Source organism: Odontesthes bonariensis, chromosome 23 (assembly GCF_027942865.1).
Source record: "Odontesthes bonariensis isolate fOdoBon6 chromosome 23, fOdoBon6.hap1, whole genome shotgun sequence".
NCBI lineage: Eukaryota > Metazoa > Chordata > Actinopteri > Atheriniformes > Atherinopsidae > Odontesthes > Odontesthes bonariensis.
The window spans coordinates 27962459-27983635 of NC_134528.1; the positions used below are offsets into that span (position 1 = coordinate 27962459).

At 45.8% G+C, this 21177-nt stretch overlaps 1 protein-coding gene across 1 annotated transcript in view; it reads right to left on the reverse strand.

Annotated features, from left to right (window-relative positions):
• The window catches only part of dnah9 (dynein, axonemal, heavy chain 9), a 240491-nt gene that overhangs the window by 169858 nt on the left and 49456 nt on the right, over window positions 1–21177 (reverse strand). The gene's annotated exons all lie outside the window — the stretch shown is intronic.

Here is a 21177-nt window from a genome sequence, read left to right on the forward strand (position 1 = left end):
TCATGCCGCCATGGTCCCACGTCCACAGCAAGTCGGCCATTTTGGATGGAAAGTGCGTTTTCGTGCCATTTTTGACCGATTCTACACCTTGTATAAGATCGAACTTGTCCTACAGATTTCATGCTACAGACTTCAAACTTGGCCAGGCTACTCTTAAGACATGGGGGGAAAAATTCATGGAGAAACTTTTTCAAACCTCAAAGGGCGTGGGCGTGGCGACGCCTCAAAGTTCTATGACTCGCCATCACTCGCCACAACAAATTAAGTTGCTTATAACTCCCACATACATTATCCAATCTGTCCCAAACTTCATACGGTGAATGCTGGACCCAGCCTGAACGCGTACATATTATCATAGTGACATCCACCCATAGCGCCACCTGCTGGTGGTTGCAAACATCTTTTTTTTTCACACCTCGCATTTGATCAAACTCCTCCTACATATTTAATGCTAAAATCTTCAAACTTGGCCAGGTTACTCTTAAGCTAGGGGGGAAGAAAACTCTTGAGAAGCTTTTCCAAACTCTGAACGGTGTGGGCGTGGCCAGGCGGTGACAATCGTGTGATGGCGTTTGTGATTTGAAAGCCTTATCATCATCGCAACTTAATGAAACTTGGCACACACGTCCACCCTGATGACCTCGTTCGTATGTGAAGGGTATCGTGTGTGGGCTGAGCAAAATGGCTCAGTGGCGCCCCCTAGAAATTTTCAAAAACCCCTCCGCATTGGAGTTATTATGTGCTCGTACGTACGCAGAGGGTATCGTGTGTGTGGGCAGAGCTGCGGCTCCAGCGTCCAGCGCATGCCCCAACGTGCGCACATCCCAACGTACGCACACCTCGGTCCCGCTCACAGCTGCTTGCAGCTTTCTAGTTATTATTATTCTTTCTTTCTTTCTTTCTTATTCTTTGCAAAAGGTATGCGAAAACTCAGGAAATTTTGCGAGCGCCACATGCCGGTCGACGACATGAAAGAATCTAAACTTTATATTTTTGGTAGTCGCTCATTGACTCTGTAGCGCCCCCTACAATGCTTAAAAATGGTCCCCGCAATAGGATTAGTTTCGCGTGGGACGACAAAATTCGGTACACTCATTCATCATGCCCAGACGCAAAAAAAAGTCTCTTGCCGCCATGGTCCCACGTACACAGGAAGGCGGCCATTTTGGATGGAAAGTGCGTTTTCGTGCCATTTTTGACCGATTCCACGCCTTGCTTAAGATCGAACTTGTCCTACAGATTTAATGCTACAGACTTGAAACTTGGCCAGGTTACTCTTAAGAGATGGGGGGAAAAATTCATGGAGAAACTTTTTCAAAACTTAAAGGGCGTGGGCGTGGCAACGCCTCAAAGTTCGATGACTCGCCATCACTCGCCACAAAAAATGAAGTCGCTTATAACTCCCACATACATTATCCAGTCTGTCCGAAACTTCTTACGGTGAATGCTGGACCCAGCCTGAACGCGTACATATTATCATATTGACATCCACCTATAGCGCCACCTGCTGGTGGTCGGAAATGTCTTTTTTTTTCCACACCTCGCATTTGATCGAACTACTCCTACAGATTTAATGCTAAAAGCTTCAAACTTGGCCAGATTACTCTTAAGACATGGGGGGGGGGGAATTCATGGAGAAACTTTTTCAAACCTTAAAGGCCGTGGCCGTGGCGACGCCTCAAAGTTATGACTTGCCATGAAGAATTAAGTCGCTTATAACTCCCACAAACATTATCCAATCTGTCCCAAACTTCATACGTTGATTTCTGGACCCAGCCTGAACGTGCACACATAAAATAGTGACAACCACATATAGCGCCACCTGCTGGTCGTTGGAAACGTCTCTTTTTTTCCACAACTCATATTTTATCGAACTCCTCCTACATATTGAATGCTACAAGCTTCAAACTTGGCCAGGTTATTCTTAAGACATGGAGGAAATTAATCATGGAGAAACTTTTTAAAACTCTGAACGGTGTGGGCGTGGCCAGGCGGTGAAAATCGTGTGATGGCGTTTGTGATTTGAAAGCCTTATCACCATTGCAAGATCATGAAACTTGGCACACACGTCCACCCTGACCACCTCGTGTGTATGTAAAGGGTTTCGTTTGTGGGCGGAGCAAAATGGTTCAGTGGCGCCCCCTAAAAATTTCCAAAAACCCCTCCGCATTGGGGTTATTATGTGCTCGTACGTACGCAGAGGGTATCGTGCGGGTGGGAAGAGCTGCGGCTCCAGCGTCCAGCGCATGCCCAACGTACGCACATCCCAACGTACGCACACCTCGGTCCCGCTCACAGCTGCTTGCAGCTTTCTAGTTAGGGACCGAGCAGTGAAACTGCAAGGACCCTATTGTATCTGTAAGGTTTATTATTATTCTTTCTTTCTTATTCTTTGCAAAAGGTATGCGAAAACTCAGGAAATTTTGCGAGCGCCATCTGCCAGTCGACGACATGAAAGAATCTAAACTTTATATTTTTGGTAGTCGCTCATTGGCTCTGTAGCGCCCCCTACGATGGTTAAAAATTGTCCCCGCAATAGGATTAGTTTCGCGTGGGATGACGAAATTCGGTACACTCGTTCATCATGCCAAGACGCACAAAAAAGTCTCATGCCGCCATGGTCCCACGTACACAGGAAGGCGGCCATTTTGGATGGAAAGTGCGTTTTCGTGCCATTTTTGGCCGATTCCACGCCTTGCTTAAGATCGAACTTGTCCTACAGATTTCATGCTACAGACTTCAAACTTGGCCAGGTTACTCTTAAGACATGGGGGGGGAAATTCATGGAGAAACTTTTTCAAAACTTAAAGGGCGTGGGCGTGGCAACTCCTCAAAGTTCGATGACTCGCCATCACTCGCCACAACAAATTAAGTCGCTTATAACTCCCACATACATTATCCAATCTGTCCCAAACTTCATACGGTGAATGCTGGACCTAGCCTGAACGCATACATATTATCATAACGACATCCACCTATAGCGCCACCTGCTGGTGGTCGGAAACATCTCTTTTTTTCCACATCTCGCATTTGATCGAACTCGTCCTACAGATTTAATGCTACAAGCTTTAAACTTCGCCAGATTACTCTTAAGACATGGGGGGAAAGAGTCATGGAGAAACTTTTTCAAACCTCAAAGGGCGTGGTCGTGGCGACGCCTCAAAGTTATGACTCGCCATGAAGAATTAAGTCGCTTATAACTTCCACACTCATTATCCAATCTGTCCCAAACTTCACACGGTGAATGCTGGACTCAGCCTGAACGCGTACATATTATCATAGTGACATCCTCCTATAGCGCCACCTGCTGGTGGTCGGAAATGTCATTTTTTGCCACACCTCACATTTTATAAAACTCCTCCTACAGATTTAATGCTACAAGCTTCAAACTTAGCCAGGTTACTCTTAAGACATGGGGGCAAATATTCATGGAGAAACTTTTCCAAACTCTGAACAATTCGGGCGTGGTCAGGCGGTGAAAAACGTGTGATGGTGTTTGTGATTTGAAAGCCTTATCATCATCACAACGTCATGAAACTTGGCACACACGTCCATCCTGAACACCTCGTACGTATGTGAAGGGTATCGTGTGTGGGCGGAGCAAAGTGGCTCAGTGGCGCCCCCTAGGGTACTTAAAAATGGTCCACACATTGGGGTTAGTTTTGCGTGGGACGACGAAATTCGGTACACTCATTCATCATGCCCAGACGCACAAAAAAGTCTCATGCCGCCATGGTCCCACGTCCACAGCAAGTCGGCCATTTTGGATGGAAAGTGCGTTTTCGTGCCATTTTTGACCGATTCTACACCTTGTATAAGATCGAACTTGTCCTACAGATTTCATGCTACAGACTTCAAACTTGGCCAGGCTACTCTTAAGACATGGGGGGAAAAATTCATGGAGAAACTTTTTCAAACCTCAAAGGGCGTGGGCGTGGCGACGCCTCAAAGTTCTATGACTCGCCATCACTCGCCACAACAAATTAAGTTGCTTATAACTCCCACATACATTATCCAATCTGTCCCAAACTTCATACGGTGAATGCTGGACCCAGCCTGAACGCGTACATATTATCATAGTGACATCCACCCATAGCGCCACCTGCTGGTGGTTGCAAACATCTTTTTTTTTCACACCTCGCATTTGATCAAACTCCTCCTACATATTTAATGCTAAAATCTTCAAACTTGGCCAGGTTACTCTTAAGCTAGGGGGGAAGAAAACTCTTGAGAAGCTTTTCCAAACTCTGAACGGTGTGGGCGTGGCCAGGCGGTGACAATCGTGTGATGGCGTTTGTGATTTGAAAGCCTTATCATCATCGCAACTTAATGAAACTTGGCACACACGTCCACCCTGATGACCTCGTTCGTATGTGAAGGGTATCGTGTGTGGGCTGAGCAAAATGGCTCAGTGGCGCCCCCTAGAAATTTTCAAAAACCCCTCCGCATTGGAGTTATTATGTGCTCGTACGTACGCAGAGGGTATCGTGTGTGTGGGCAGAGCTGCGGCTCCAGCGTCCAGCGCATGCCCCAACGTGCGCACATCCCAACGTACGCACACCTCGGTCCCGCTCACAGCTGCTTGCAGCTTTCTAGTTATTATTATTCTTTCTTTCTTTCTTTCTTATTCTTTGCAAAAGGTATGCGAAAACTCAGGAAATTTTGCGAGCGCCACATGCCGGTCGACGACATGAAAGAATCTAAACTTTATATTTTTGGTAGTCGCTCATTGACTCTGTAGCGCCCCCTACAATGCTTAAAAATGGTCCCCGCAATAGGATTAGTTTCGCGTGGGACGACAAAATTCGGTACACTCATTCATCATGCCCAGACGCAAAAAAAAGTCTCTTGCCGCCATGGTCCCACGTACACAGGAAGGCGGCCATTTTGGATGGAAAGTGCGTTTTCGTGCCATTTTTGACCGATTCCACGCCTTGCTTAAGATCGAACTTGTCCTACAGATTTAATGCTACAGACTTGAAACTTGGCCAGGTTACTCTTAAGAGATGGGGGGAAAAATTCATGGAGAAACTTTTTCAAAACTTAAAGGGCGTGGGCGTGGCAACGCCTCAAAGTTCGATGACTCGCCATCACTCGCCACAAAAAATGAAGTCGCTTATAACTCCCACATACATTATCCAGTCTGTCCGAAACTTCTTACGGTGAATGCTGGACCCAGCCTGAACGCGTACATATTATCATATTGACATCCACCTATAGCGCCACCTGCTGGTGGTCGGAAATGTCTTTTTTTTTCCACACCTCGCATTTGATCGAACTACTCCTACAGATTTAATGCTAAAAGCTTCAAACTTGGCCAGATTACTCTTAAGACATGGGGGGGGGGGAATTCATGGAGAAACTTTTTCAAACCTTAAAGGGCGTGGCCGTGGCGACGCCTCAAAGTTATGACTTGCCATGAAGAATTAAGTCGCTTATAACTCCCACAAACATTATCCAATCTGTCCCAAACTTCATACGTTGATTTCTGGACCCAGCCTGAACGTGCACACATAAAATAGTGACAACCACATATAGCGCCACCTGCTGGTCGTTGGAAACGTCTCTTTTTTTCCACAACTCATATTTTATCGAACTCCTCCTACATATTGAATGCTACAAGCTTCAAACTTGGCCAGGTTATTCTTAAGACATGGAGGAAATTAATCATGGAGAAACTTTTTAAAACTCTGAACGGTGTGGGCGTGGCCAGGCGGTGAAAATCGTGTGATGGCGTTTGTGATTTGAAAGCCTTATCACCATTGCAAGATCATGAAACTTGGCACACACGTCCACCCTGACCACCTCGTGTGTATGTAAAGGGTTTCGTTTGTGGGCGGAGCAAAATGGTTCAGTGGCGCCCCCTAAAAATTTCCAAAAACCCCTCCGCATTGGGGTTATTATGTGCTCGTACGTACGCAGAGGGTATCGTGCGGGTGGGCGGAGCTGCGCGACTACGGAGTCCAGCGCATGCCACAACGTGCGCACATCCAACGTACGCACACCTCGGTCCCGCTCACAGCTGCTTGCAGCTTTCTAGTTATTATTATTATTATTTCCGATTCTTTGCAAAAGGTATGCGAAAACTCACGAAATTTTGCGAGCGCCACCTGCCAATCGACGACATGAAAGAATCTAAACTTTATATTTTTAGGAGTCGCTCATTGGCTCTGTAGCGCCCCCTACGGTGCATAAAAATGGTCCCCTTAATAGGATTAGTTTCGCGTGGGACGACGAAATTCGGTACACTCATTCATCATGCCCAGACGCACCAAAAAGTCTCATGCCATCACGGTGCCACGTACACAGGAAGGCGGCCATTTTGGATGGAAAGTGCGTTTTCGTGCCATTTTTGACCGATTCCACGCCTTGCATAAGATCAAACTTGTCCTACAGATTTCATGCTACAGACTTGAAACTTGGCCAGGTTACTCTTAAGACATGGGGGGAGAGATTCATGGGGAAACTTTTTCAAAACTTAAAGGGCGTGGCCGTGGCGACGCCTCAAAGTTCGATGACTCGCCATCACTCGCCACAAAAATTAAAGTCGCTTATAACTTCCACATACATTATCCAATCTGTCCCAAACTTCATACGGTGAATGCTGGACCCAGCCTGAACGCGTACATATTATCATAGTGACATCCACCTATAGCGCCACCTGCTGGTAGTCGGAAACTTCTTTTTTTTCCTACACCTCGCATTTGATCGAACTTGTCCTACAGATTTGATGCTACAGATTTCAAACTTGGCCAGGTTACTCTTAAGACATGGGGGAAAAAATTCATGGAGAAACTTTTTCAAACCTCAAAGGGCGTGGCCGTGGCGACGCCTCAAATTTATGACTCGCCATTAAAAATTAAGTCGCTTATAACTTCCACATACATTATCCAATCTGTCCCAAACTTCATATGGTTATTGCTGGACCCAGCCTGAACGCGTACATATTATCATAGTGATAAACACCTATAGCGCCACCTGCTGGTGGTTGGAAACGTCTTTTTTTTCCACACCCCAAACTCCTCCTACAGATTTAATGCTACAAGCTTCAAACTTGGCCAGGTTACTCTTAAGACATGGGGGTGAAAATTCATGGAGAAACTTTTCCAAACTCTGAACGGTGTGGGCGTGGCCAGGCGGTGAAAATCGTGTGATGGCGTTTATGATTTGAAAGCCTTATCATCATCGCAAAGTCATGAAACTTGGCACACACGTCCCCACTGACGACCTCGTACGTATGTAAAGGGTATCGTGTGTGGGTGGAGCAAAATGGCTCAGTGGCGCCACCAAGAAATTTTCAAAAACCCCTCCGCATTGGGGTCATTATGTGTTTGTACATACGCAGAGGGTATCGTGTGTTAGGGCACAGCTGCGCGACTACAGCGTCCAGCTCCAGCCCCAACGTACTTTTTCAAAACTTAAAGGGCGTGGCCGTGGCGACGCCTCAAAGTTTGATGACTCGCCATCACTCGCCACGAAAAATTAAGTTGCTTATAACTTCCTCATACATAATCCAATCTTTCCCAAGGTTCAACCGGTGATTGCTGGACCCAGCCTGAACGTACAAATATAAAATAGTGACATCCACCTATAGCGCCACCTGCTGGTGGTTGGAAATTTCTTTTTTTTTTCCACACCTCGCATTTTATCAAACTCCTCTTACAGATTTCATGCTAAACGCTTCAAACTTGGCCAGGCTACTCTTAGGACATGGGCCGAAAAAATCATTGGCCAACTTTTTCAAAACATAAAGGGCGTGGCCGTGGCAAGGCCTCAAATTTATGACGCGCCATAAAAAATTAAGTCGCTTATAACTTCCACATACATTATCCAATCTGTCCCAAACTTCATACGGTGAATGCTGGACCCAGACTGAAAGCTCACATATAAAATAGTGACATCCACCTATAGCGCCACCTGCTGGTGGTTGGAAATGTCTTTTTTTTTCCACACCTCGCATTTGATCAAACTCCTCCTACATATTTCATGCTAAAATCTAAAACTTGGCCAGGTTACTCTTAAGACATGAGGGCAAAACTTCATGGAGAAACTTTTCCAAACTCTGAACGGTGTGGGCGTGGCCAGAGGTGAAAATCGTGTGATGGCGTTTGTAATATGAAAGCCTTATCATCATCGCAAAGTCATGAAACTTGGTACACACGTCCACCCTGACGACCTCGTACGTATGTAAAGGGTATTGTGTGTGGGCGGAGAAAAATGGCTCAGTGGCGCCCCCTAGAAATTTTCAAAAACCTCTATGCATTGGGGTTATTGTGTGCTCGTACGTACGCAATGGGAATCGTGCGTGTGGGCAGAGCTGCGCAACTACGGCGTCCAGCGCATGCCCAACGTGCGCACATCCCAACGCACGCACACTCGGTCCCGCTCACAGCTGCTTGCAGCTTTCTAGTTATTAGGGACCGAGCAGTGAAACTGCAAGGACCCTATTGTATCTGTAAGGATTATTATTATTATTATTAGGGACCGAGCAGTGAAACTGCAAGGACCCTATTGTATCTGTAAGGTTTATTATTATTATTATTCTTTCTTTCTTTCTTTCTTTCTTTCTTATTCTTTGCAAAAGGTATGCGAAAACTCACGAAATTTTGCGAGCGCCACGTGCTAGTCGACGACATGAAAGAATCTAAACATTATATCTTTGGGAGTTGCTCATTGGCTCTGTAGCGCCCCCTACGATGCTTAAAAATGGTGCCCGCAATGGGGTTAGTTTCGCGTAGGACAATGAAATTCGGTACACTCATTCACCATGCCCAGACGCACAAAAAAGTCTCTTGCCGCCATGGTCCCACGTACACAGGAAGGCGGCCATTTTGGATGGAAAGTGCGTTTTCGTGCCATTTTTGGCCGATTCCACGCCTTGCTTAAGATCGAACTTGTCCTACAGATTTAATGCTACAGACTTCAAACTTGGCCAGGTTACTCTTAAGACATGGGGGGGGGAATTCATGGAGAAACTTTTTCAAAACTTAAAGGGCGTGGGCGTGGCAACTCCTCAAATTTCGATGACTCGCCATCACTCGCCACAAAAAATGAAGTCGCTTATAACTCCCACATACATTATCCAATCTGTCCCAAACTTCATACGGTGAATGCTGGACCCAGCCTGAACGCGTACATATTATCATAACGACATCCACCTATAGCGCCACCTGCTGGGGGTTGGAAACATCTCTTTTTTTCCACATCTCGCATTTGATCGAACTCGTCCTACAGATTTAATGCTACAAGCTTGAAACTTGGCCAGGTTACTCTTAAGACATGGGGGGAAAGAGTCATGGAGAAACTTTTTCAAACCTCAAAGGGCGTGGCCGTGGCGACGCCTCAAAGTTATGACTCGCCATGAAGAATTAAGTCGCTTATAACTTCCACACTCATTATCCAATCTGTCCCAAACTTCATACGGTGAATGCTGGACCAAGCCTGAACGCGTACATATTATCATAGTGACATCCTCCTATAGCGCCACCTGCTGGTGGTCGGAAATGTCATTTTTTGCCACACCTCACATTTTATAAAACTCCTCCTACAGATTTAATGCTACAAGCTTCAAACTTAGCCAGGTTACTCTTAAGACATGGGGGCAAATATTCATGGAGAAACTTTTCCAAACTCTGAACAATTCGGGCGTGGTCAGGCGGTGAAAAACGTGTGATGGTGTTTGTGATTTGAAAGCCTTATCATCATCACAACGTCATGAAACTTGGCACACACGTCCATCCTGAACACCTCGTACGTATGTGAAGGGTATCGTGTGTGGGCGGAGCAAAGTGGCTCAGTGGCGCCCCCTAGGGTACTTAAAAATGGTCCACACATTGGGGTTAGTTTTGCGTGGGACGACGAAATTCGGTACACTCATTCATCATGCCCAGACGCACAAAAAAGTCTCATGCCGCCATGGTCCCACGTCCACAGGAAGTCGGCCATTTTGGATGGAAAGTGCGTTTTCGTGCCATTTTTGACCGATTCTACACCTTGTATAAGATCGAACTTGTCCTACAGATTTAATGCTACAGACTTCAAACTTGGCCAGGTTACTCTTAAGACATGGGGGGAAAAATTCATGGAGAAACTTTTTCAAACCTCAAAGGGCGTGGGCGTGGCGACGCCTCAAAGTTTGATGACTCGCCATCACTCGCCACAACAAATTAAGTTGCTTATAACTCCCACATACATTATCCAATCTGTCCCAAACTTCATACGGTGAATGCTGGACCCAGCCTGAACGCGTACATATTATCATAGTGACATCCACCCATAGCGCCACCTGCTGGTGGTTGGAAACATCTTTTTTTTTCACACCTCGCATTTGATCAAATTCCTCCTACATATTTAATGGTAAAATCTTCAAACTTGGCCAGGTTACTCTTAAGCTAGGGGGGAAGAAAACTCTTGAGAAGCTTTTCCAAACTCTGAACGGTGTGGGCGTGGCCAGGCGGTGACAATCGTGTGATGGCGTTTGTGATTTGAAAGCCTTATCATCATCGCAACTTAATGAAACTTGGCACACACGTCCACCCTGATGACCTCGTTCGTATGTGAAGGGTATCGTGTGTGGGCTGAGCAAAATGGCTCAGTGGTGCCCCCTAGAAATTTTCAAAAACCCCTCCTCATTGGAGTTATTATGTGCTCGTACGTACACAGAGGGTATCGTGTGTGTGGGCAGAGCTGCGGCTCCAGCGTCCAGCGCATGCCCCAACGTGCGCACATCTCAACGTACGCACACCTCGGTCCCGCTCACAGCTGCTTGCAGCTTTCTAGTTATTATTATTATTATTATTTTTCTCCTCCGTTATTCTTTCTTATTCTTTGCAAAAGGTATGCGAAAACTCAGGAAATTTTGCGAGCGCCACCTGCCAGTCGACGACATGAAAGAATCTAAACTTTATATTTTTGGGAGTCGCTCATTGACTCTGTAGCGCCCCCTACAATGCTTAAAAATGGTCCCCTTAATAGGATTAGTTTTGCGTAGGACAACGAAATTCGGTACACTTATTCATCTTGCCCAGACGCACAAAAAAGTCTCCAGCCGCCATGGTCCCACGTACACAGGAAGGCGGCCATTTTGGATGGAAAGTGCGTTTTCGTGCCATTTTTGACCGATTCCATGCCTTGCATAAGATCGAACTTGTCCTACAGATTTCATGCTACAGACTTGAAACTTGGCCAGGTTACTCTTAAGACATGGGGGGAGAGATTCATGGGGAAACTTTTTCAAAACTTAAAGGGCGTGGCCGTGGCGACGCCTCAAAGTTCGATGACTCGCCATCACTCGCCACAAAAATTAAAGTCGCTTATAACTTCCACATACATTATCCAATCTGTCCCAAACTTCATACGGTGAATGCTGGACCCAGCCTGAACGCGTACATATTATCATAGTGACATCCACCTATAGCGCCACCTGCTGGTAGTCGGAAACTTCTTTTTTTTCCTACACCTCGCATTTGATCGAACTTGTCCTACAGATTTGATGCTACAGATTTCAAACTTGGCCAGGTTACTCTTAAGACATGGGGGAAAAAATTCATGGAGAAACTTTTTCAAACCTCAAAGGGCGTGGCCGTGGCGACGCCTCAAATGTATGACTCGCCATGAAAAATTAAGTCGCTTATAACTTCCACATACATTATCCAATCTGTCCCAAACTTCATACGGTGATTGCTGGACCCAGCCTGAATGCGCACATATAAAACAGTAATAAACACCTACAGCGCCACCTGCTGGGGGTTGGAAACGTCTTTTTTTTCCACACCTCAAACTCCTCCTACAGATTTAATGCTACAGGCTTCAAACTTGGCCAGGTTACTCTTAAGACATGGGGGGAAAAATTCATGGAGAAACTTTTCCAAACTCAGAAACGTGTGGGCGTGGCCAGGCGGTGAAAATCATGTGATGGCGTTTGTGATTTGAAAGCCTTATCATGATCGCAAGGTCATGAAACTTGGCACACACGTCCACCCTGATGACCTCGTACGTATGTAAAGGGTATCGTGTGTGGGCGGAGCAAAATGGCTCAGTGGCGCCCCCTAGAAATTTTCAAAAACTCCTCCACATTTGGGTTTTTATGCGCTTGTAAGTATGCAGAGGGTATCGTGCGTGTGGGCAGAGCTGCAGCTCAAGCGTCCAGCGCATGCCCCAACATGCGTACATCCCAACGTACGCACACCTCGGTCCCGCTCACAGCTGTTTGCAGCTTTCTAGTTATTATTAGGGACCGAGCAGTGAAACTGCAAGGACCCTATTGTATCTGTAAGGTTTATTATTATTATTCTTTCTTTCTTTCTTTCTTATTCTTTGCAAAAGGTATGCAAAAACTCAGGAAATTTTGCGAGCGCCACCTGCCAGTCGACGACATGAAAGAATCTAAACTTTATATATTTGGGAGTCGCTCATTGACTCTTTAGCGCCCCCTATGATGCTTAAAAATGGTCCCCTTAATAGGATTAGTTTTGCGTAGGACAACGAAATTCGGTACACTCATTCATCATGCCCAGACGCACGAAAAAGTCTCATGCCACCATGGTCCCACGTCCACAGGAAGGCGGCCATTTTGGATGGAAAGTGCGTTTTCGTGCCATTTTTGGCCGATTCCACGCCTTGCATAAGATCGAACTTGTCCTACAGATTTAATGCTACAGACTTCAAACTTGGCCAGGTTACTCTTAAGACATGGAGGGAAAAATTCATTGGCCAACTTTTTCAAAACTTAAAGGGCGTGGCCGTGGCGACGCCTCAAAGTTTGATGACTCGCCATCACTCGCCACAAAAAATTAAGTCGCTTATAACTTCCACATACATAATCCAATCTTTCCCAAAGTTCAACCGGTGATTGCTGGACCCAGCCTGAACGCGCACATGTAAAATAGTGACATCCACCTATAGCGCCACCTGCTGGTGGTTGGAAATGTCTTTTTTTTTCCACACCTCGCATTTGATCAAACTCCTCCTACAGATTTCCTGCTACAAGCTTCAAACTTGGCCAGGTTACTCTTAAGACATGGGGGGAAAAAATCATTGGCCAACTTTTTCAAACCTCAAAGGGCGTGGCCGTGGCGACGCCTCAAATTTATGACTCGCCATAAAAAATTAAGTCGCCTATAACTCCCACATACATTATCCAATCTGTCCCAAACTTCATACGGTGATTGCTAGACCCAGCCTGAATGCGCACATATAAGATAGTGATATACACCTACAGCGCCACCTACTGGTGATCGGAAACGTCTTTTTTTTTTCAACAACTCGCATTTGATCGAACTCCTCCTACAGATTTTATGGTAACAGCTCCAAACTTGGCCAGATTACTCTTTAGCTAGGGGGGAAGAAAAATCTTGAGAAACTTTTCCAAACTCTGAACGGTGTGGCCGTGTTCAGGCGGTGAAAATCGTGTGATGGCGTTTGTGATTTGAAAGCCTTATCATCATCGCAAAGTCATGAAACTTGGTACACACGTCCGCCTTGTCGACCTCGTACGTATGTAAAGAGTATTGTGTGTGGGCGGTGCTAAATGGCTCAGTGGCGCCCCCTAGAAATTTTCAAAAACCCCTCCGCATTGGGGTTATTATGTGCTCGTAAGTACACTGCGGGTATCGTGCGTGTGGGAAGAGCCGCGGCTCCAGCGTCCAGCGCATGCCCAACGTACGCACATCCCAACGTATGCACACCTCGGTCCCGCTCACAGCTGCTTGCAGCTTTCTAGTTATTAGGGACCGAGCAGTGAAACTGCAAGGACCCTATTGTATCTGTAAGGTTTATTAGGGACCGAGCAGTGAAACTGCAAGGACCCTATTGTATCTGTAAGGTTTATTAGGGACCGAGCAGTGAAACTGCAAGGACCCTATTGTATCTGTAAGGTTTATTATTATTATTCTTTCTTTCTTTCTTTCTTTCTTTCTTTCTTTCTTATTCTTTGCAAAAGGTATGCGAAAACTCAGGAAATTTTGCGAGCGCCACGTGCCGGTCGACGACATGAAAGAATCTAAACTTTATATTTTTGGTAGTCGCTCATTGGCTCTGTAGCGCCCCCTACGATGGTTAAAAATTGTCCCCGCTATAGGATTAGTTTTGCGTGGGACGACGAAATTCGGTACACTCATTCATCATGCCAAGACGCACAAAAAAGTCTCTTGCCGCCATGGTCCCACGTCCACAGGAAGTCGGCCATTTTGGATGGAAAGTGCGTTTTCGTGCCATTTTTGACCGATTCCACGCCTTGCTTAAGATCGAACTTGTCCTACAGATTTAATGCTACAGACTTCAAACTTGGCCAGGTTACTCTTAAGACATGGAGGGAAAAATTCATTGGCCAACTTTTTCAAAACTTAAAGGGCGTGGCCGTGGCGACGCCTCAAAGTTTGATGACTCGCCATCACTCGCCACGAAAAATTAAGTCGCTTATAACTTCCACATACATAATCCAATCTTTCCCAAAGTTCAACCGGTGATTGCTGGACCCAGCCTGAACGCGCACCTATAAAATAGTGACATCCACCTATAGCGCCACCTGCTGGTGGTTGGAAATGTCTTTTTTTTTCCACACCTCGCATTTGATCGAACTCCTCCTACATATTTAATGCTAAACGCTTCAAACTTGGCCAGGCTACTCTTAGGACATGCGCCGAAAAAATCATTGGCCAACTTTTTCAAAACTTAAAGGGCGTGGCCGTGGCGACGCCTCAAATTTATGACGCGCCATAAAAAATTAAGTCGCTTATAATTCCCACATACATTATCCAATCTGTCCCAAACTTCATACGGTGAATGCTGGACCCAGCATGAACGTGCACATATAAAAAAGTGATATCCACCTACAGCGCCACCTAATGGTGGTCGGAAACTTCATTGTTTTCCACACCTCGCATTTGATCAAACTCCTCCTACATATTTCATGCTAAACGCTTCAAACTTGGCCAGGCTACTCTTAGGACATGGGCCGAAAAAATCATTGGCCAACTTTTTCAAAACTTAAAGGGCGTGGCCGTGGCGACGCCTCAAATTTATGACGCGCCATAAAAAATTAAGTCGCTTATAACTCCCACATACATTATCCAATCTGTCCCAAACTTCATACGGTGAATGCTGGACCCAGCCTGAACGTGCACATATAAAAAAGTGATATCCACCTACAGCGCCACCTAATGGTGGTCGGAAACTTCATTGTTTTCCACACCTCTTATTTGATCAAACTCCTCCTACATATTTCATGCTAAAATCTTCAAACTTGGCCAGGTTACTCTTAAGACATGAGGGCAAAACTTCCTGGAGAAACTTTTACAAACTCTGAACGGTGTGGGCGTGGCCAGAGGTGAAAATCGTGTGATGGCGTTTGTAATATGAAAGCCTTATCATCATCGCAAAGTCATGAAAGTTGGTACACACGTCCACCCTGACGACCTCGTACGTATGTAAAGGGTATTGTGTGTGGGCGGAGCAAAATGGCTCAGTGGCGCCCCCTAGAAATTTTAAAAAAACCCTCTGCAATGGGGTTATTGTGTGCTCGTACGTACGCAATGGGAATCGTGCGTGTGGGCAGAGCTGCGCGACTACGGCGTCCAGAGCATAACCAACGTGCGCACATCCCAACGTACGCACACTCGGTCCCGCTCACAGCTGCTTGCAGCTTTCTAGTTAGGGACCGAGCAGTGAAACTGCAAGGACCCTATTGTATCTGTAAGGTTTATTATTATTCTTTCTTTCTTATTCTTTGCAAAAGGTATGCGAAAACTCAGGAAATTTTGCGAGCGCCATCTGCCAGTCGACGACATGAAAGAATCTAAACTTTATATTTTTGGTAGTCGCTCATTGGCTCTGTAGCGCCCCCTACGATGGTTAAAAATTGTCCCCGCAATAGGATTAGTTTCGCGTGGGATGACGAAATTCGGTACACTCGTTCATCATGCCAAGACGCACAAAAAAGTCTCAGGCCGCCATGGTCCCACGTACACAGGAAGGCGGCCATTTTGGATGGAAAGTGCGTTTTCGTGCCATTTTTGGCCGATTCCACGCCTTGCTTAAGATCGAACTTGTCCTACAGATTTCATGCTACAGACTTCAAACTTGGCCAGGTTACTCTTAAGACATGGGGGGGGAAATTCATGGAGAAACTTTTTCAAAACTTAAAGTCGCTTATAACTCCCACATACATTATCCAATCTGTCCCAAACTTCATACGGTGAATGCTGGACCCAGCCTGAATGCGCATAGATAAAATAGTGACATCCACCAACAGCGCCACCTGCTGGTGGTCAGAAACGTCTTTTTTTTCCATACCTCACATTTTATCAAACTCCTCCCACAGATTTAATGCTACAAGCTTCAAACTTAGCCAAGTTACTCTTAAGACATGGAGGCAACAATTCATGGAGAAACTTTTCCAAACTCTGAACGGTGTGGGCGTGGCCATGCGGTGAAAATCGTGTGATGGCGTTTGTGATTTGAAAGCCTTATCATCATCTCAAGGTAATGAAACTTGGTACACACGTCCACCCTGACGACCTCGTACGTATGTAAAGGGTATCGTGTGTGGGCGGAGAAAAATGGCTCAGTGGCGCCCCCTAGAAATTTTCAAAAACCCCTCCGCATTGGGGTTATGCTGTGCTCGTAAGTACACAGCGGGTATCGTGCGTGTGGGCAGAGCTGCAGCTCCAGCGTCCAGCGCATGCCCAACGTACGCACATCCCAACGTACGCACACCTCGGTCCCACTCACAGCTGCTTGCAGCTTTCTAGTTATTATTATTATTAGGGACCGAGCAGTGAAACTGCAAGGACCCTATTGTATCTGTAAGGTTTATTATTATTCTTTCTTTCTTTCTTTCTTTCTTATTCTTTGCAAAAGGTATGCGAAAACTCAGGAAATTTTGCGAGCGCCACGTGCTAGTCGACGACATGAAAGAATCTAAACATTATATCTTTGGGAGTTGCTCATTGACTCTGTAGCGCCCCCTACGGTGCTTAAAAATGGTGCCCGCAATGGGGTTAGTTTCGCGTAGGACAATGAAATTCGGTACACTGATTCACCATGCCCAGACGCACAAAAAAGTCTCTTGCCGCCATGGTCCCACGTACACAGGAAGGCGGCCATTTTGGATGGAAAGTGCGTTTTCGTGCCATTTTTGACCGATTCCACGCCTTGCTTAAGATCGAACTTGTCCTACAGATTTAATGCTACAGACTTCAAACTTGGCCAGGTTACTCTTAAGACATCGAGGGAAAATTTCATTGGCCAACTTTTTCAAAACTTAAAGGGCGTGGCCGTGGCGACGCCTCAAAGTTTGATGACTCGCCATCACTCGCCACGAAAATTGAAGTCGCTTATAACTCCCACATATATTATCCAATCTGTCCCAAACTTCATACGGTGAATGCTGGACCCAGACTGAAAGCTCACATATAAAATAGTGACATCCACCTATAGCGCCACCTGCTGGTGGTTGGAAATGTCTTTTTTTTTCCACACCTCGCATTTGATCGAACTCCTCCTACATATTTAATACAAAAACCTTCAAACTTGGCCAGGTTGCTCTTAAGACATGGGCCGAAAAAATCATTGGCCAACTTTTTCAAAACTTAAAGGGCGTGGCCGTGGCGACACCTCAAATTTATGACGCGCCATAAAAAATTAAGTCGCTTATAACTCCCACATACATTATCCAATCTGTCCCAAACTTCATACGGTGAATGCTGGACCCAGCCTGAACGTGCACATAAAAAAAAGTGATATCCACCTACAGCGCCACCTAATGGTGGTTGGAAACTTCATTTTTTTCCAGGCCTCTTATTTGATCAAACTCCTCCTACATATTTCATGCTAAAATCTTCAAACTTGGCCAGGTTACTCTTAAGACATGAGGGCAAAACTTCATGGAGAAACTTTTCCAAACTCTGAACGGTGTGGGCGTGGCCAGAGGTGAAAATCGTGTGATGGCGTTTGTAATATGAAAGCCTTATCATCATCGTAAAGTCATGAAACTTGGCACACACGTCCACCCTGTCGACCTCGTACGTATGTAAAGGGTATTGTGTGTGGGCGGAGCAAAATGGCTCAGTGGCGCCCCCTAGAAATTTTCAAAAACCCCTCCGCATTGGGGTTATTATGTGCTCGTATGTACGCAGAGGGTATCATGCCTGTGGGCAGAGCTGCGCGTCTACGGCATCCAGCGCATGCCCCAACGTGCGCACATCCAACGTACGCACACCTCGGTCCCGCTCACAGCTGCTTGCAGCTTTCTAGTTATTATTATTATTTTTCTCCTCCGTTATTCTTTCTTATTCTTTGCAAAAGGTATGCGAAAACTCAGGAAATTTTGCGAGCGCCACCTGCCAGTCGACGACATGAAAGAATCTAAACTTTATATTTTTGGGAGTCGCTCATTGACTCTGTAGCGCCCCCTACAATGCTTAAAAATGGTCCCCTTAATAGGATTAGTTTTGCGTAGGACAACGAAATTCGGTACACTTATTCATCTTGCCCAGACGCACAAAAAAGTCTCCAGCCGCCATGGTCCCACGTACACAGGAAGGCGGCCATTTTGGATGGAAAGTGCGTTTTCGTGCCATTTTTGACCGATTCTACGCCTTGCATAAGATCGAACTTGTCCTACAGATTTCATGCTACAGACTTGAAACTTGGCCAGGTTACTCTTAAGACATGGGGGGAGAGATTCATGGGGAAACTTTTTCAAAACTTAAAGGGCGTGGCCGTGGCGACGCCTCAAAGTTCGATGACTCGCCATCACTCGCCACAAAAATTAAAGTCGCTTATAACTTCCACATACATTATCCAATCTGTCCCAAACTTCATACGGTGAATGCTGGACCCAGCCTGAACGCGTACATATTATCATAGTGACATCCACCTATAGCGCCACCTGCTGGTAGTCGGAAACTTCTTTTTTTTCCTACACCTCGCATTTGATCGAACTTGTCCTACAGATTTGATGCTACAGATTTCAAACTTGGCCAGGTTACTCTTAAGACATGGGGGAAAAAATTCATGGAGAAACTTTTTCAAACCTCAAAGGGCGTGGCCGTGGCGACGCCTCAAATTTATGACTCGCCATTAAAAATTAAGTCGCTTATAACTTCCACATACATTATCCAATCTGTCCCAAACTTCATATGGTTATTGCTGGACCCAGCCTGAACGCGTACATATTATCATAGTGATAAACACCTATAGCGCCACCTGCTGGTGGTTGGAAACGTCTTTTTTTTCCACACCCCAAACTCCTCCTACAGATTTAATGCTACAAGCTTCAAACTTGGCCAGGTTACGCTTAAGACATGGGGGTGAAAATTCATGGAGAAACTTTTCCAAACTCTGAACGGTGTGGGCGTGGCCAGGCGGTGAAAATCGTGTGATGGCGTTTATGATTTGAAAGCCTTATCATCATCGCAAAGTCATGAAACTTGGCACACACGTCCCCACTGACGACCTCGTACGTATGTAAAGGGTATCGTGTGTGGGTGGAGCAAAATGGCTCAGTGGCGCCACCAAGAAATTTTCAAAAACCCCTCCGCATTGGGGTCATTATGTGTTTGTACATACGCAGAGGGTATCGTGTATTAGGGCACAGCTGCGCGACTACAGCGTCCAGCTCCAGCCCCAACGTACTTTTTCAAAACTTAAAGGGCGTGGCCGTGGCGACGCCTCAAAGTTTGATGACTCGCCATCACTCGCCACGAAAAATTAAGTTGCTTATAACTTCCTCATACATAATCCAATCTTTCCCAAGGTTCAACCGGTGATTGCTGGACCCAGCCTGAACGTACAAATATAAAATAGTGACATCCACCTATAGCGCCACCTGCTGGTGGTTGGAAATTTCTTTTTTTTTTCCACACCTCGCATTTTATCAAACTCCTCCTACAGATTTCATGCTAAACGCTTCAAACTTGGCCAGGCTACTCTTAGGACATGGGCCGAAAAAATCATTGGCCAACTTTTTCAAAACATAAAGGGCGTGGCCGTGGCAAGGCCTCAAATTTATGACGCGCCATAAAAAATTAAGTCGCTTATAACTTCCACATACATTATCCAATCTGTCCCAAACTTCATACGGTGAATGCTGGACCCAGACTGAAAGCTCACATATAAAATAGTGACATCCACCTATAGCGCCACCTGCTGGTGGTTGGAAATGTCTTTTTTTTTCCACACCTCGCATTTGATCGAACTCCTCCTACATATTTAATGCAAAAACCTTCAAACTTGGCCAGGTTGCTCTTAAGACATGGGCCGAAAAAATAATTGGCCAACTTTTTCAAAACTTAAAGGGCGTGGCCGTGGCGACACCTCAAATTTATGACGCGCCATAAAAAATTAAGTTGCTTATAACTCCCACATACATTATCCAATCTGTCCCAAACTTCATACGGTGAATGCTGGACCCAGCATGAACGTGCACATATAAAAAAGTGATATCCACCTACAGCGCCACCTAATGGTGGTCGGAAACTTCATTTTTTTCCACACCTCTTATTTGATCAAACTCCTCCTACATATTTCATGCTAAAATCTAAAACTTGGCCAGGTTACTCTTAAGACATGAGGGCAAAACTTCATGGAGAAACTTTTCCAAACTCTGAACGGTGTGGGCGTGGCCAGAGGTGAAAATCGTGTGATGGCGTTTGTAATATGAAAGCCTTATCATCATCGCAAAGTCATGAAACTTGGTACACACGTCCACCCTGACGACCTCGTACGTATGTAAAGGGTATTGTGTGTGGGCGGAGAAAAATGGCTCAGTGGCGCCCCCTAGAAATTTTCAAAAACCTCTATGCATTGGGGTTATTGTGTGCTCGTACGTACGCAATGGGAATCGTGCGTGTGGGCAGAGCTGCGCGACTACGGCGTCCAGCGCATGCCCAACGTGCGCACATCCCAACGCACGCACACTCGGTCCCGCTCACAGCTGCTTGCAGCTTTCTAGTTATTATTATTATTCTTTCTTTCTTTCTTTCTTTCTTTCTTATTCTTTGCAAAAGGTATGCGAAAACTCAGGAAATTTTGCGAGCGCCATGTGCCGGTCGACGACATGAAAGAATCTAAACTTTATATTTTTGGGAGTCGCTCATTGACTCTGTAGCGCCCCCTACGATGCTTAAAAATTGTCCCCGCAATAGGATTAGTTTCGCGTGGGACGACGAAACTCGG